Genomic DNA, 14,326 nt, shown 5'->3' on the forward strand with positions numbered 1-14,326 from the left:
TCTTATTCTCCTTCGTTTTCTTGATTTCTTTCTCACTGGCGGCGGCTCGACTTGGAAACAGCCGGGGAGGTCAATGTCAGGCAAGTCCCCATCATCTGTTCTAACTTCAAAGGCAGCTGGAATCTTCTTCTTCTTCTTTTTTCTTCTTCCCTGCGACTTCCTTCTTCTTCATCTCGGGGAATTGATGCTGGCACGGCAGAACTGTTTGGCCACGCTCTTTTGTTTCTTTCCCCCCTCTCTCTTTTCCCCTCTTTATCTCACAGTCCCGTGTAGATGTCCTCGGGTTACACTTGTACCTATATACGCTCGGATCGGGACGCAACGGGAAAAAATAAAATAAAATAATAAAGAATAATAAATAGAAAAACGTCCGGCTTATTTTATCGTTATCCCCGATGACGGTTTGTGCATTCCGTGTTGCAGCGTGATACAGCGCAACAGCCAGCGGAGAAGGCTTTTTCTTTCTTGAATCGCATTCGCTGCTGTTGTTGATTTTCTTGTCGGGATTCTTCACCGTCTGGTGTGCGCGCACATCTATTCCTTTATATTTGTTTATTTATTTTTTTCCTTTCTCTGTGTCCCTGTTAACATTGTTGCTGCTGCCAAAATGGGGATAGGATCTCTCGCGTTCCGACGAACTGAACTGCGTGAATCAGAATCAGATAGGTGATGAGTTAGATCCACTATCCCAGATTGACGAGTCACTGGACACAGCAAGAGAGGAAGAAAAAACAGGTCAAGTCTTTCAGGTGTCTGTTTTATTTTGGTTCCTGTTGACGAAGTTGAATGTTGTGGTGTTGCAACACCAGCAAACAAAATACGATGAGTCGGCGTGAAACCAAACCTGCTGGCATCCCAATAATACAAAACGTGTCTTCATTTCTGCTTCCCTCCAATCTGAATTACCTTTGATTTTCTTTCTTTCTGCTGCTCATCCGGCCAAAAAGAAATGTATGTAAAAGTATATTAAGGTACAACTTCGTGTGCGGTCAAACACGCAGGACGTGATCGCACGACTTGCGATCGTGTTCAATGTGTGATATGCCCGAATTGAATGTCGGAAAGTGACAGAACAAAAGAGGCTTTACTCTATACAAACTGCCCATCACTTTCATCACGTCAGGACTCTTTCCTCTCGCTTTTAACGCACTGTAATGTACACGTCACTTGAAATTGGAACGATGAGCGACGATGAGCGCCCATTTCAGTGCAAATGAAAATGGAATAACTTTTGCTTGATACCTAATGGCCAACCACTAACCCCGTTTGTGTTTGGTTGACACGATTCGCGATTTCCTCTTTTTTATTCATCAGTATGGGGTCACCAAAATAAAACAAGTTTTGATAACAGGAAGTAGCTTCACAAGTGACATGATTTTTAATTGCATCACTATTTATAACTTTCCACCTTCTTCTCCTGTGTAAAGGCACTGTCCTCTGTACAAATAATTGCAATGTCGATCTATTTGTGTTTCTGAATTTCAACATTTGAATTTTGTTAAATTAGTGTCGCCAAAATTACCTTTGCGTCAGCAGTTGCCTGCGCTTATGAAATCCCTGGAAACAGCGCAGATGGCGAGTGACCCACTGCAATTGACTATTTATCCATAAATGGCAATAACCTTATCTATTGAGCAACATATGGTATAAATCCGCCCTTTATCTGAAGGAATTTCCTCGTTGTTTTCCCTTATGGGGGTTGAAAAACGAAAACCAGTTTTGATTTAAAGTGTCCGCATTTAGATTTTCAGCCATATATTGGTTATAGTCAAACCCGGAAGGAGTAAATAGAAGCATCGAAGTATTCCACATAATAACTTTGCCTCTTTTGCAGAATGGTTGACGGCTTCAAAGGCCCGCACTATCGTTATTGTGGGTTGTTGTGTACAAACACGTTGAATGGATTGGCATCGCCAAGGACCATATTGAATTTCAATCGCTTAGCCTCTCAAAGTGTCCGCATTTTGCGATTCTGTTTGTCTGACGTCACCTAAAAATAATCGGATATGGTCTCCTCGTTTGGGTCATCCGAAGGAGGCGGAAGCAACAACAAAAAGGAATATAAAGAAAAGAAAAAAAGGAGACATCGGTGGTCGGTCGCTGTGTCTTTGATCGAACCGCGTCGATGAATAATAAAATTTTTCATTCTTTTCTTTTCTTTGTTTGTGTGTGTGTAGATACATGTATGTGTGAGTGTAAGCACATTGACGGGTCGGTTGATAGGCCTGGTGCGCTCTCTCTATTCGCGGTTCCTTCTTTTACAAGCCCACCAACAACAACAACAACAACAACTGGGACCGCGACAGTATATATCCGGAGGTGTGTTTGTAGTTATGCGTCTGTGGCGGGAGGCGTTGGGTGCGGCCGGCAACTGGCAGACAAGATGGCGCGGCATGCTCGGTTTATATTCGTGATGCTGTCTGTATAGGCTCGGCCCGGCCTGGCTTCCTTCTATCGGTCCCTTATCCTCAAAACTTTTTTGAACAAAATTTTATCCTCTGGGCCACTCGTGCGTCCTCATCATTTCTCTCCATCCTTTCTTTCCTCCTCTTTCTCCCATTTCTTATCTCATTTCATTTTCCTCGTATTCTGTTTCACATAATCGTCAAAGAACTCGCTAGCTACAGCTCGGCGTGTATTTATAGAAACGGCCGAATGAGAGAGACGTCCCGACTCCTTATTCCTACCTTCGCCGTGTCTTCTAACTTATAGCCGACAACTCTCTTCTTCTTCTTCCACTTCATCCTTCTCCTTCCTTTTCATTCTAAATGTTATTTATAGTATATATATACCCGCATCGCCCTTTTATTGGGTGATGTACTGGACGCTGGACTCGTTGGCCATTCCGTCCCGCGTGCTGCCCAGGAAACAACAACAAAAAAAAGGTGAATATAAATCCCAGGCGAGCGCGCGCTCAGCGGTCGGCCCCGGTGGCTCTGCGCCATCGTCCTCATCAACAGACAACAAATTCCACTCTCCCTCCCGCTGCCCCGCTCCTTCGACGCGCTTTTTTTTTTGCCACACCGATTCCAAAGTCCCTGCGAGAGAGAGAGAGAGATATTAGAAAAACAAGAGACAGGCCAACTAGCAGACTAGGGACCAGGTACTATAGTAGTTGCATATCTACCACGTCACATCCGCCGCCCGGAGACGAACCAACACAACAACTTTGTCTTATTCTTTTTTTGATTTTTTTAAAGAGAGAGACTTGATTGTTGGATCCATCGAGCGCATGAGAAGAAGGAAGAGTCATTATCGATATCTCTGCAGGGGACGCGTTTTCTGGGAATCAAATAAAACACAAGGAAACGGGCAAACGCAGCGCGCGTGCAATGTACAGTCAGTATCTCTCTCTTTCTCTCTCTCTCTCTTTCGCTAAATTTAGATAAATATTCTATGCAGACACAACAGACGAACGAGCAGAGTGCGAGTATCATCGCGTTTCACGGTCGAAGACTCGCGGAATTTTATCGGCGGCGGCGGCGGCTAGTCACACCATCACTTCCGGCGGCGACCATTAGCCCCGGCAATCGATTGGAAACAAGGTGTTGACCTTTATTCCCGCCTCGTTTGCAGGTAGACGAGCGTGATTCCTATATATTTTTCCTCCTTTTTAAGGAGTTGCCGGATGGGCTAGGCCTAATCTACGTATATTATCGTCGACTAAGCGTGTCAAAAGAATGGCGGAACACACGGGTTATTCCACCTATACCATCCTCGGGACTAGATTAAAGACCCCAAAAAGAAAAAAAAAAAAAAATTAAACGAAGGCTGGGTCGTCGGGAACACGCCACATGCATATAATGGAGCCATTGTATATAGCCTAGTCTCGGAATCGTGAACTCGGTGATGTCGATCTCCAATATACGGAATAGGTTCGATCGTCTATTATAGCGCTCTCTATAATATTGGTGTGCCCATCTGGCCAAAATGAAAACCTATCCAATGTTCCGGGGGGGAATGAGTCAAGGAATAGAGGAGAACCGCTTTTAATGATCTCACAGGCTTAAAACAGGTTGGCCCACGCTCGGTCATCCTCTTCCCCATCGACTGTCGTAATACGATTATTATTTAAAGAAATAAGAAAGAAAAGAAGAAGAAAAACAACAAATATAATTTTCAAAGAGAAAAGAATCTCTCGGAAGAAACTTGTTTGCGGGGTGTGGGTCGAAATCATGTTTTCATACATACGTAGAATGAAACGCTCAAAACAAGAAAAACAGACCAAAATAATTTTAAAAGAAAAAAAAAAAAAAGAAACAGCTCGCCCAGGCAACGGCTGATTTCTGGCTGCTGGCGATTTGCGCTGGTCGGATGGACAAGAATTCCTCGGCCTCTTTGGCTATGGCTTGTCCCTGTCGGCCGCCCGCTATATCACTCGCGCTGATCTAGAATGGAGAGAGCCTATTTCTCTTATTTCTCGTTTTTTCTCCTCTATACAACTATACACACATTCATTCTCTTTCTTCTTTTGCCCCCTCGAGATCTGGCCGGGCAGCAAGGAGAATTAGCTTGTTATATGAGGCAGATTCATTCAGCAGTCGAACGAACGGACGCCCCCCTGCTGGTGGTACTTCTCTTCTTCTTCTTTCTTTTTCTGATTCCGGCTTCTGCTGCGGGCGACCGTTGCCTTGGCTGCTGCTGCCGAACGGCACAGCAGCGCATTTTTTGTTTCTTTTTTCGGGGTCATTGCTCACACATGGAGGTTATCAGCGCCGCGTTCGATGACGGCGAGAATAAGCGTCATTTGATGTCGATGAGGAGAAAAGCGAGAAAAGCAGTCGATCGACTTCTATATCCCCCAACCGTCGACCTTCTTTTGTTGGTGTTGTTGTTATTATTGTCGTTTTTTCTTGCTTCTTCCCATGCAGGTGGGACCTTATGTTGTTGTAAAAAAGAAGAAAAAGTTCACGACAACCCCCGGCGCAACACCGGGGAACGGTCACGCTCCCCCATCGTGCCTAGCGATGTTTGTTGCTGAACAGCGGCGCATCTACAGACGTTACTTAGCGCGTAAACCGATCCTCCTCCTCCTCTTCCCCTGGTTATCCATTCACCAATTCATAAGACGGTCGTTGTCGTCGTGCACGGTGCTGATGTCACTGAAGAACGGTGCGTGTTTTGACTATTTGCACAAGGTGGGCTGTAATGTTACATTGGCATAGTGATAGTCGATGGTCAATTCACGCACGACCCCCGGGGGCATCCCACCGAGTTCCGTCTGACGACATCGACTCGACGTCACCGTTGCTGGGGCTTCAAACTCGTCTTCACGCTCGGTCCCGCGTCCTAGTCGGCGTTTATTTACACACTGACCTGTCAAGATGTCAACTGGCTTCTTTCAACTTCGTCTCCCTCCTTTTCCCATTCTGACCGATAGACGGACGGGCAAATGAGGCGTATAGGAGACTACCGAGAAATCAAAGCGACGATCTCGGGACTAGCTTTGCGAGAGCCCTCATTTCGGTTGTCGTAGCAACGCCCTCTCTTTTTGGGTGGCGTTTTTTGAATTCACCAAATCTTTTTTTTTCTCCGAATTTTATAGTCAGGCCATTGGCTTTTTTTCCCCTCTCCTTTCCTGGCCCTTGAACTCATTTTTATTGTTTCTTGTATTTTCCGTTCATTCATGTCTTTATAAATTGCCGATTTGATTAGACCCGCGCGCGCAACTCCCACCTCTTCCGATTCGTGTTGGTCAGCGACAGCCTTTAATAAAAAAATCCTATTCCTTCTATTTTTTTATGTGGATCGTACATGCAAATTGATCGCGTGAGAATCGCCCCCCTCCCGGTCGTTGGGCTGCCGAACCTCTATTGTGTTATTTAAAATTCTGCTGCTATTACACAAGACGACCATTCGTTTCCTTATACACCATTTTGCCCCCTTCCATTTCTTTTCCTTTGTTTATTTATTTTCAATTCCATCATTTGCCTCACTTATTTCCTCCCATGTTTATTATGTGCCTCGCCGTGTGTGTGTTGTTGCTGCTTATTATATCTCTCCTTTCCTTCCGTCTGTATTCTTACATCTATAACGACCTTTCGATCTATCGCGTGTTTTGGCAACCGACTTGTTCGACTGGCCCCCGAGTCGAAGAATCCAGCAACTCCCACATCCTCCCAAAGTTTTTCTTACTATATTGTTGCCATTGTTGACTTGTTTGTTTGTTTTGTTTTGTTTACCCTGGCCTTGAAGAGTACATGGGTGTATACCTGGCGTAGTAGATATACCCAGAGCCAGCACACTGTACATTATAAAAGACTTGGCAGCTGATTGCGTGGTTGGATGTGTTCGTACTGGCTGCGCAAATTGTGGTGAAACAATATAAGGGAGAAGCTGCCAATGATTCACTCTCGCTCTTGATGCCTGCATGACTCTCCTTTACTTCTTCTTATTTTGGCCGTGTACCGTGTCTATAGTACTTATTGCGTAAATAATACCTACTCGAATGAATGGCGCTACCCACGCAACGCATCATATAATAACTCGGTGCGCATCCGAACAGAATTCAGAACAAAAAAGGCAACATCCAAGCAACGGCAGAAGATGGTGAATGATGACCGTTGATCATCAGGGCGGGCATTCCAGGAAGTCATCGCTGAAAGATGGAAGAACCTCATCAAGATGCTATAACAAATGGAGAGAAGGGAGAAACAAAAACAAAAAACAAAAACTGCCAAGACGACAGAGAGGCAATAACAGGAAAGAAGAACAAGAAAAATAACAATACGCACGGAGGTCCATTATCCTACTCACTTTTTTCTCTTCGTTTATCTTGTTTCATTTTCTTTTTTTTTTCAGGGTTTAAAATTTTTTAGCAACCGTCAAGGATAAGCCGAAAAATCCCCCCCACACACACACAAGAAAAAAAAAAGCGTTTGCCATTAAATTACGCCTCGTTCAAAATTCAGTTTGATGCATGGAGATGTAAAAGATATGCCAAATGTGTCAGTGTCATGTCGTAATATCATTTCTTTTTCCTAGTTGAAAGCTTCCGGCACGTCTTCCGCACCTATATCCAGCAGGCTTCATTATAAAAATTTGAATTTTATTATTTTTGCTTTCCTCGTCTTCTTTCTTGTTTTTCTACCGTCTCTCTCCTACTATATATCGGCCCCCTTGGTTGTACGGTGAAGGGCAATCACCCTGACATCTCTCCAGTGTATAGGGGGGGGGGGGAGGTATTGTTGGAAAAACAAAACAGAAAACAGAAAAAATGCCCAAAAGAAGAAATCGTCGAGTCAAACAAGAAGAAAAGGGACAATATCATGAAGCTCTTGTAAAGCTCATTCGTGCTGCCGTCAGAATTCCTACGCCCCATCAAGTCCATGGCAGCACTCAGGTAAAAAGACCCCCCGATGACGAGAGTTGCCCAGGTTCACCCTTGCTGTCACGCTCTTATAGCGCAAATATAACGGCAACTGTCCTGTCCCGAGATTTTTTCGCGCTTCAACGGGTTTTCCGCATCCCGTTGTTTCGTAATACTCCGACGCAAGCTGCATACTTTATGCATTTTTTCTTGATAAGACGATTGGGTTCGTGGTCGATTCGATTCACCGGCCAGCACCCATCCACACACGCTTCTCATCACGGACGTTGTTACCAAACAGCCAAGAGCTGGTCAGGGAAAAGAGAAGAGCCCGAGGAGAGTAGCATTCTAGAGTGAAACGGGAGAGAGAGAAAAGAATAAGAGAAAAGAAAGAATCTCGCCGAGTATTATATCTATACCACCACCACACCATACACACTGACCAAACCACTTCTAAACGGAAATCCAGCAGGCTTTTTGGGAGAATAGATCATCACATATTCAAGGCGAGAGAGAGAAGGGAGACGAGGAGTTCTTCTTGTTTTTCTATGGAAGTTTTCGGTTTTTATACGGTATAGAAGACGAGTTACCTGGGGGCTACACGAAAACAACACGCCGGATGCGCCCGTGTGTTACGTTGATGACTGCCGTAGAGAGTGTATACAGTGCATTCTTCTGTAGGTACATTTATATATACCTACGCTCGGCGATACAATTCTCCGCAGGTATGAACCGATGTTGCCGTATATATACAAGTTTATCACAGGCAGACTGCAGAAATGTGTGTCGACGACAAGAAGATTTATGACTTGCATTCGCAGTATTAAAAAGCAAAGGCTTTAGTAATTTTTCATTGAAAACATTTTTTTTCTTGAATTTTGTGCGACCGTACAACGCAAGATCTCTGCTGCTGCTGCCGTGTAAATTTCAATATAATAATCCCGTCGGGGCATTTTTCGTTAAAGGAAGGTTTTTTTTTTCTTCTTCTTCTTCTTCTTCTTCTCTACAGATAAGAGGTCTAGGGAGTTTTGACCTCTCTCTCTCTTTTTTTTTTCTTTCCGTTTCTTTCTTTCTTTTTCATTCTAATTCTCTTTTGACTCGTTTAAAAAAGTCTTTCTTCATATTTTTTTTCTTCCCTTCATTTTTTGTTTTGTTTGTGTGTCTCTAAATTATGCTGTGCATTATCTCTCAATCTTTCTGTCCAGACTGGTTTCTAACGCCCGTCCCGTCCTACAGAGGAATGAGACGCTTTTTTAGAAGGTAGACACAGAAAGGAAGAGACCCACGACCCCAATCTTATGCCAAAAGTTCTCCGTCTACGGAATGAAAATGAAAAAGACCAACAACAACAACAACAACAACAGCATTTTCGGAGTTTTTGATTACATCAGCGCGCACGGCTGCTACCCGACATCTTTCTTCGGTTTCCTTTTCAACGGTTAACTAATTTGGTGGGCCAATAGGAGAAGAAGCAAAGATAAAAGAGGACAGCACAAAAGGAATCACTGGTTTTTTGGTGGGGGACCTCTCCTCTGGTCCCGGGCTTCTCCTCCGTCACTGTGCCAAGATATTTCGTGATCGCTGCCCGTTCCCCGTGATCATTGCCGAGACGCCCGGGATATGATTCTCCGCTAATCTTTCGGCTCTGGTGAGACGGCAGCGTCGAATCCATAAGCGGATTTTTCTTGGCAAAAGTTTGCAATCTGATCTGACGTTCCGTGACGATATATCGGCGGACCGGCTCGGACAATCGGCCCACAGTGAAGAAGTAGGTAGGTACACAGCAGTGCACTTTGTAGGTAGGTCATCCTCCAGTATGATCCATCAAAATGGCCAGTCGCTCCCACAGCATGACCCAGTAATGGAACTGAACGGACTCGAAGGGAAAAGAGAGGCGATTATACCAAACTATTCAAAAATCAGAAAGGGAAACAAAAAAAAAAAAAAAAAAAAAAAAAGAATGGACGAATGGATTGGTGTAAAGGTAAGTTCAACGCACGCCATGCCTATAGCCTCAACTTCTTTAATGGCAGCAGGAGTCGACAAGAAAAAAAAAAAAACTGCGCAACCGCTCGCACGCCACGTGCAATATAACGCCGCAAAGAAGAAGAAGAAGAAAACAAAACCTGAATGAATGAATGAATGGAACAGCGAAATTGTGAAATGTGTTTTTACTATATAGCTGAAAGCACACTTTCAGTCAGCTTGAGATCGACAAGCGAATGTGGGAGTGTTTCACGCATTCGACTCCCGCCAGATATAAATGCGATAAAACATATAATTTAACAGTAACGACGCAAAAAGAAGAAGAAGAGAATATACACGACGGAATGTTTGAGCTGCAAGACGAGACAACTGAATGGAAGAGGCTCCGCCATTCGTAAAGAGGCCAAGAAGCGTCGGTCCCATCTTCCGAAATCCATTTGAGTTTCTCGTAACCGATGTCGTTAACGTCAAGTCATTATCAGTCGAAAAAGATAATAAAAGAAAATGATTTTTGAAGAAAAAAAAAACGAATGGCAAAGTATTTCAAGCACACGGAGTTGCGAACAACAATTGAGAGAGAGAGAGGAAAAGGGATTTCCACTAATGGATTTCAATGACTGTATTATATGACATTAACCTTGAATCCTGAATGCGGACGAGCAGCGATGCGCAGGATTTGTGCTTCGTTACCCCGTCAACGTACAGCTGCCGGTGATACTCCCGGCCGTCCAATCGTCCGTATCTCTCTCTTCTGCCATATACTTCCCTTCATCTTCCTTTCTCTTATTGCCTTTTTCGACAACCTGAATGAATATAAGAAAAGAATGAACGACAATAACAAGCAACCCAATAGTCACGGAGGAGATAATATGGACTTCCGGCCGATTAGGACTCGGCTGGTAGCTAGCTCCCCATCGTTCCTCCTCTCTTTCCACTCTGCAGCCACCACTTTAGTAAAAGCCTTTAGGTGTGTGTGTGTGTGTGTTGCATCGAGTTGCCGATGCTGTCAGCCGACATTGCCTCTCCCGTCGAGCAAATCTCGCCCTGTGTTCAAAAAAAGAAAAGGTGCAGCTCCAGCATTTCAATATATCCATTATGATGGGCCGACCCAGTGTTTCACAAAAGCATTCGTCGATTCCATCCATCATATCCGAGTATATTGCGCCATCCCATCGCGAGACAACATCTGCAAAAGACAATTATTCCGTGTGTGCTGTACAATTCCCCCTTTTTTTTTTCCTTTTTTGCTATTCGCCATATTATTGATTACGGTTGGTGCCTTGTTTGGGGAAAAAAGAAAATAAAAAGAAAAAAGTGGAATCCCCCGTCCGCCAGACGCCGCCGCCGCCGCCATCTGATTTGCAATTCATTACGCAATCATTTTTCATTTCCCATCGAGATTCAATGCCGTTTTCATCTTAAATCTATTGTTTGCCTACGTCGAAATGGTGATCACGAATCACAAGCAACGGAGCAAATGAAAAACACCCCGAGAACCTCGAGAAAAATACACAGAAAACGGGTTGTCTAGTTGCAGCGCAGCGTCGGGGCGTTTCGACAAGTTACGAAACGTATGCAGGAGAGAGAGAGAGAAAAAAGCAAACAATAGAATCTTCCGAGAGAGAGAGCGAGAAGAAGAAGAAAGAAGGCGACGAGCGGATATCTACAAGGTGTACAGCCTTGAACCCGGCCGCATCCAGCCGCCGAGCCAACAAGACAAAACGTCTTTTTCATTGACAAAGTCAGGAGGACTAGTCGAGAGAGAGAAAATGTGAGAGAAAAAGCAAAACCCGCGAGCGCGTTACGGTACAAATACGAAAACAAGTCCGCGTGTGTATATAGAGAAGCGCTCGTGCTGGAGCACGTCTCTCCAACCCGCCTAGCCTTACGGTATTATTACCATCTTTTTTTTTCTTTTTTTCTCGGAGCTGCTGCTGTTGATGGTTCAACTTTTAGCTCCAACAGGCTCTCTCGCCCCTTGGCGACGTTCTTCCATCGCCTTCAGAGATGAGACACTTTAGTTGGTGAGGCCCAGCACACACGCAGAACAAACGATGCGTTCATTCATTCTCCATCTCTCTCTCTCTCTCTTTTTCCTTTTTTTCCTTTTCCTTGAGCTTTTATTTCCTTTTGGGGTTGGCTACTTTTTAGGGTGGATTTTTTCTTCTTCTTCATGTGCTAGTTAAGACGGTACAAAGTAGGTCGTTTACAGTCTCACGCTTACTCCTATGCACCGAATGCCAAGCGGGCAACGAATTCTCTCGCTCATACTGCACACAGCACCTTGGACATAGTCGGCAGCTTCGATGGAGTTTCGATAGAGGACTCGGGTGCTGTATACAGACATTGGTCTGGCCCGTTCCAGACGGCAGCCCACCGCCACTTCTCTCTCTCTCTTGGAAAAAATAATAATAAAGAATTCTCTTCTCAACCTACTTTCCAGCCATGCGATTCGCTCGCCTCGTACCGTAACATCGAAAAATCGAAATGAATCAACAAATAAAACCCCCCCGATAACTAAGTTGTACCTTATAGACGACGCGGGAATCGCATTCAAACAAAAGAGGGCAGCGTGTGTAGAGAAAGAGAATTGCCATGCACAACACAAGGCATACCTTAATGGCGTGTAGGTCTCCTCTTTGATGGCGGATAAAAGGGTTCCCTTTGGTAATTTCGTTTGCTTTTGTTTAGTTTGTCTTATCACGAGAGAAGCGTGCTCTCATTTGTGGGCGGCTGACGAAATTCTTTGTCGATTTTGACGATTCTCATCGTGGAAAGGGAAAGACGTGCAACCGAAAAACTATAAGAGAGGCCCAAAAAATACAGAAATTATACGAAACAAAAAAAAAACAAAAAGAAAGGGACCCCCGTGACTGTGTGGTCACCTGCATATTTAAACTCCCTTCACCTTGCCAATCGATGCGTGATGAAATAGCAAAATCATGGCAGGACCGTATATATGTATACAGTCTGTGCGACGTCACCCAAAGAATGCCTCAAGGAGTTTTTTAATAGAACAGCGACCCTTTTAATATTGACCGATTTTTCCTCTTCGCGTGTATATATTTCCCAGGTCTTTCGCTTTCTCAGGACGCTGGGAGGAGAAAAACAAATACAAAAATCCGCTCGTTCTTTTTCCACATGGAAAAGTAACTATAGCAGGCTATTGAAAATGAGGGAACTAGTGGCTCGGTACAATAGAGAAAGAAAGTCTATTTCGAGAGGGTTTTTTTCCCCCTATTTTTATTTTTCTTTGTAACGCGGGACGGAACGAACTGCGTGATAATAATAATGAAAAGTCTCTACTTTTGATATTCGATCGGCCCCACCAATTACGTAAACGACCGGTGTCCGGCCACACCTTTGTTATTCAGTCGGAGAATATTTCTTTTTTTCGTTCGTTCCTTCTTTCTTTTTGCTTTCTTTCACGCTTTTCCAATTCGTTTTCTTCCAGCAATGGAACAGGGTAGAGAAGACTTTGTCCGGGTGATATACCATCCCCCAGTTGGTCTGACTCGGTGGCCATTAAACCGGAGCAATAATGATTCTGGCTAGAGAATCAATGGTGCCGAGTTCTTATTTTTTCCGAGAATCGTCATTACTTAAAACTTATCCTCCTCTCCCTGCACACTGAACGAAAGTATAATTATTTCATCTCCTAGGGGGGAGAATCTGCTGAGTTTCTATTCAAAATTGCTAATAGTCAGATGGCGTTTTCTCGTTTTAATATTTCCCTTGTCCGTACGTGTTTCTGTAATTTGTGTAATTTGTGAATCTTATGTCTCCCGCCGAATGAAGAAACGAAAGTCCACCGGTGGATCACGAGTTACCGGTGACGGATGAGACCAGCAGTGGACCAACGGCAGCAGCAGCAGCAGTAGTATAGAAGAGCCGATTTCTATTCAGTTAATTTTTTTTTCAGACGATGTCCTATTTCGGCTACACTGCCCAAACAGTTCCCCCTGTTTACTGCATCGTGAACATAAAGCCAGGCGTCATTACTATAGCGATACTTTCTCTGCCATTTTCGTGTTTTGATTTCCTTCTCTCGGCGGCCTCGGTGGGGGCTCCTGACAACACAAACGCCAAAGCCTAGCTATCACATTCAAATTTGAAATGTCCCGATTCCGCTATTGATGCAAAAAAAAAAAAAAAAAAAAAAAAAACCAACCAACAGTGCGGCGCGCAGAAATCTATACAGGCTAGCCTGCCCCACACAAATCACGCCCGATTTGGCGATTTGTCTTTTCTTTCTCTTGGTTCTCGCCTTTCACCCGCCGCCGATTTGATGGACACATCAAAATGCGTGTGCCACTTGGCGAGTGGAGCATTCTAGTCAATATATATCTATTGTTTAGTATGCAACTGAGGCAATTGATGTAAAACTAAAGGAAAAATAGACGAACAATAAGGCCCTTGTTGATGTGCCCTAAACTACAACTGATGCGGAACCGTAACATATTGAATAACGGCCAGGTCGAAACGCAGGAGAGAAAAAACAAAACAGAAAAACAATGGTGGGAACTTTGTCTTATTCCCAATTCCAGTTTTTCCTTTGTTTCTTTCCATTTCTATTTCTTTTTCTCAATTTGGTTTTCTCTCGATTCCCTTTCCCTTTCTCACTCCAGTAAAGACCGATAACTGCGGGACTTTTCTTGTGTATCAATCTTAACAAATTGGCCCATTATTTATTCAACGACGCGCCCACCATTGATATCGCTAAACTAGAGTGCTGACTGTCATAACACAATGCTCCTGTGTACATACCAGTTTTGAAGTATAGACTTGTGTATCCTTTGAAGAGTTGCCAGAAAGAAAGTGGTGGTTGACGCCTGTTGTACTCTAACCTAACGAACGAGCAAGGCATGGGAAATATACAGCACGTTCAACAACAGACAAACAAGAAACAACTTACTCAATATCGCTCAAAAATATCAAATGGCGCATGTCCATCGACGCAGTAGTGAATCAAAAAGCGCGATATAGAACATCTCCATCGAAGCACAACAATGACAATGACAGATTGACAGT

General features: G+C 44.0%; 1 long non-coding RNA gene across 1 annotated transcript; it reads right to left on the bottom strand.

The window, feature by feature from the left end:
• Positions 1-9,899: 9,899 nt before the first annotated feature.
• Positions 9,900-14,311, bottom strand: LOC124344535. The gene is made up of 3 exons (XR_006919765.1): positions 14,211-14,311; positions 14,063-14,142; positions 9,900-10,098 (listed from the first exon to the last, which is right to left on the bottom strand). It is a non-coding gene; the product is annotated as an uncharacterized LOC124344535 (long non-coding RNA).
• Between the last annotated feature and the right edge of the window lie 15 nt (positions 14,312-14,326).

Source organism: Daphnia pulicaria, chromosome 6 (assembly GCF_021234035.1).
Source record: "Daphnia pulicaria isolate SC F1-1A chromosome 6, SC_F0-13Bv2, whole genome shotgun sequence".
In the NCBI taxonomy this organism is placed as follows: domain Eukaryota; kingdom Metazoa; phylum Arthropoda; class Branchiopoda; order Diplostraca; family Daphniidae; genus Daphnia; species Daphnia pulicaria.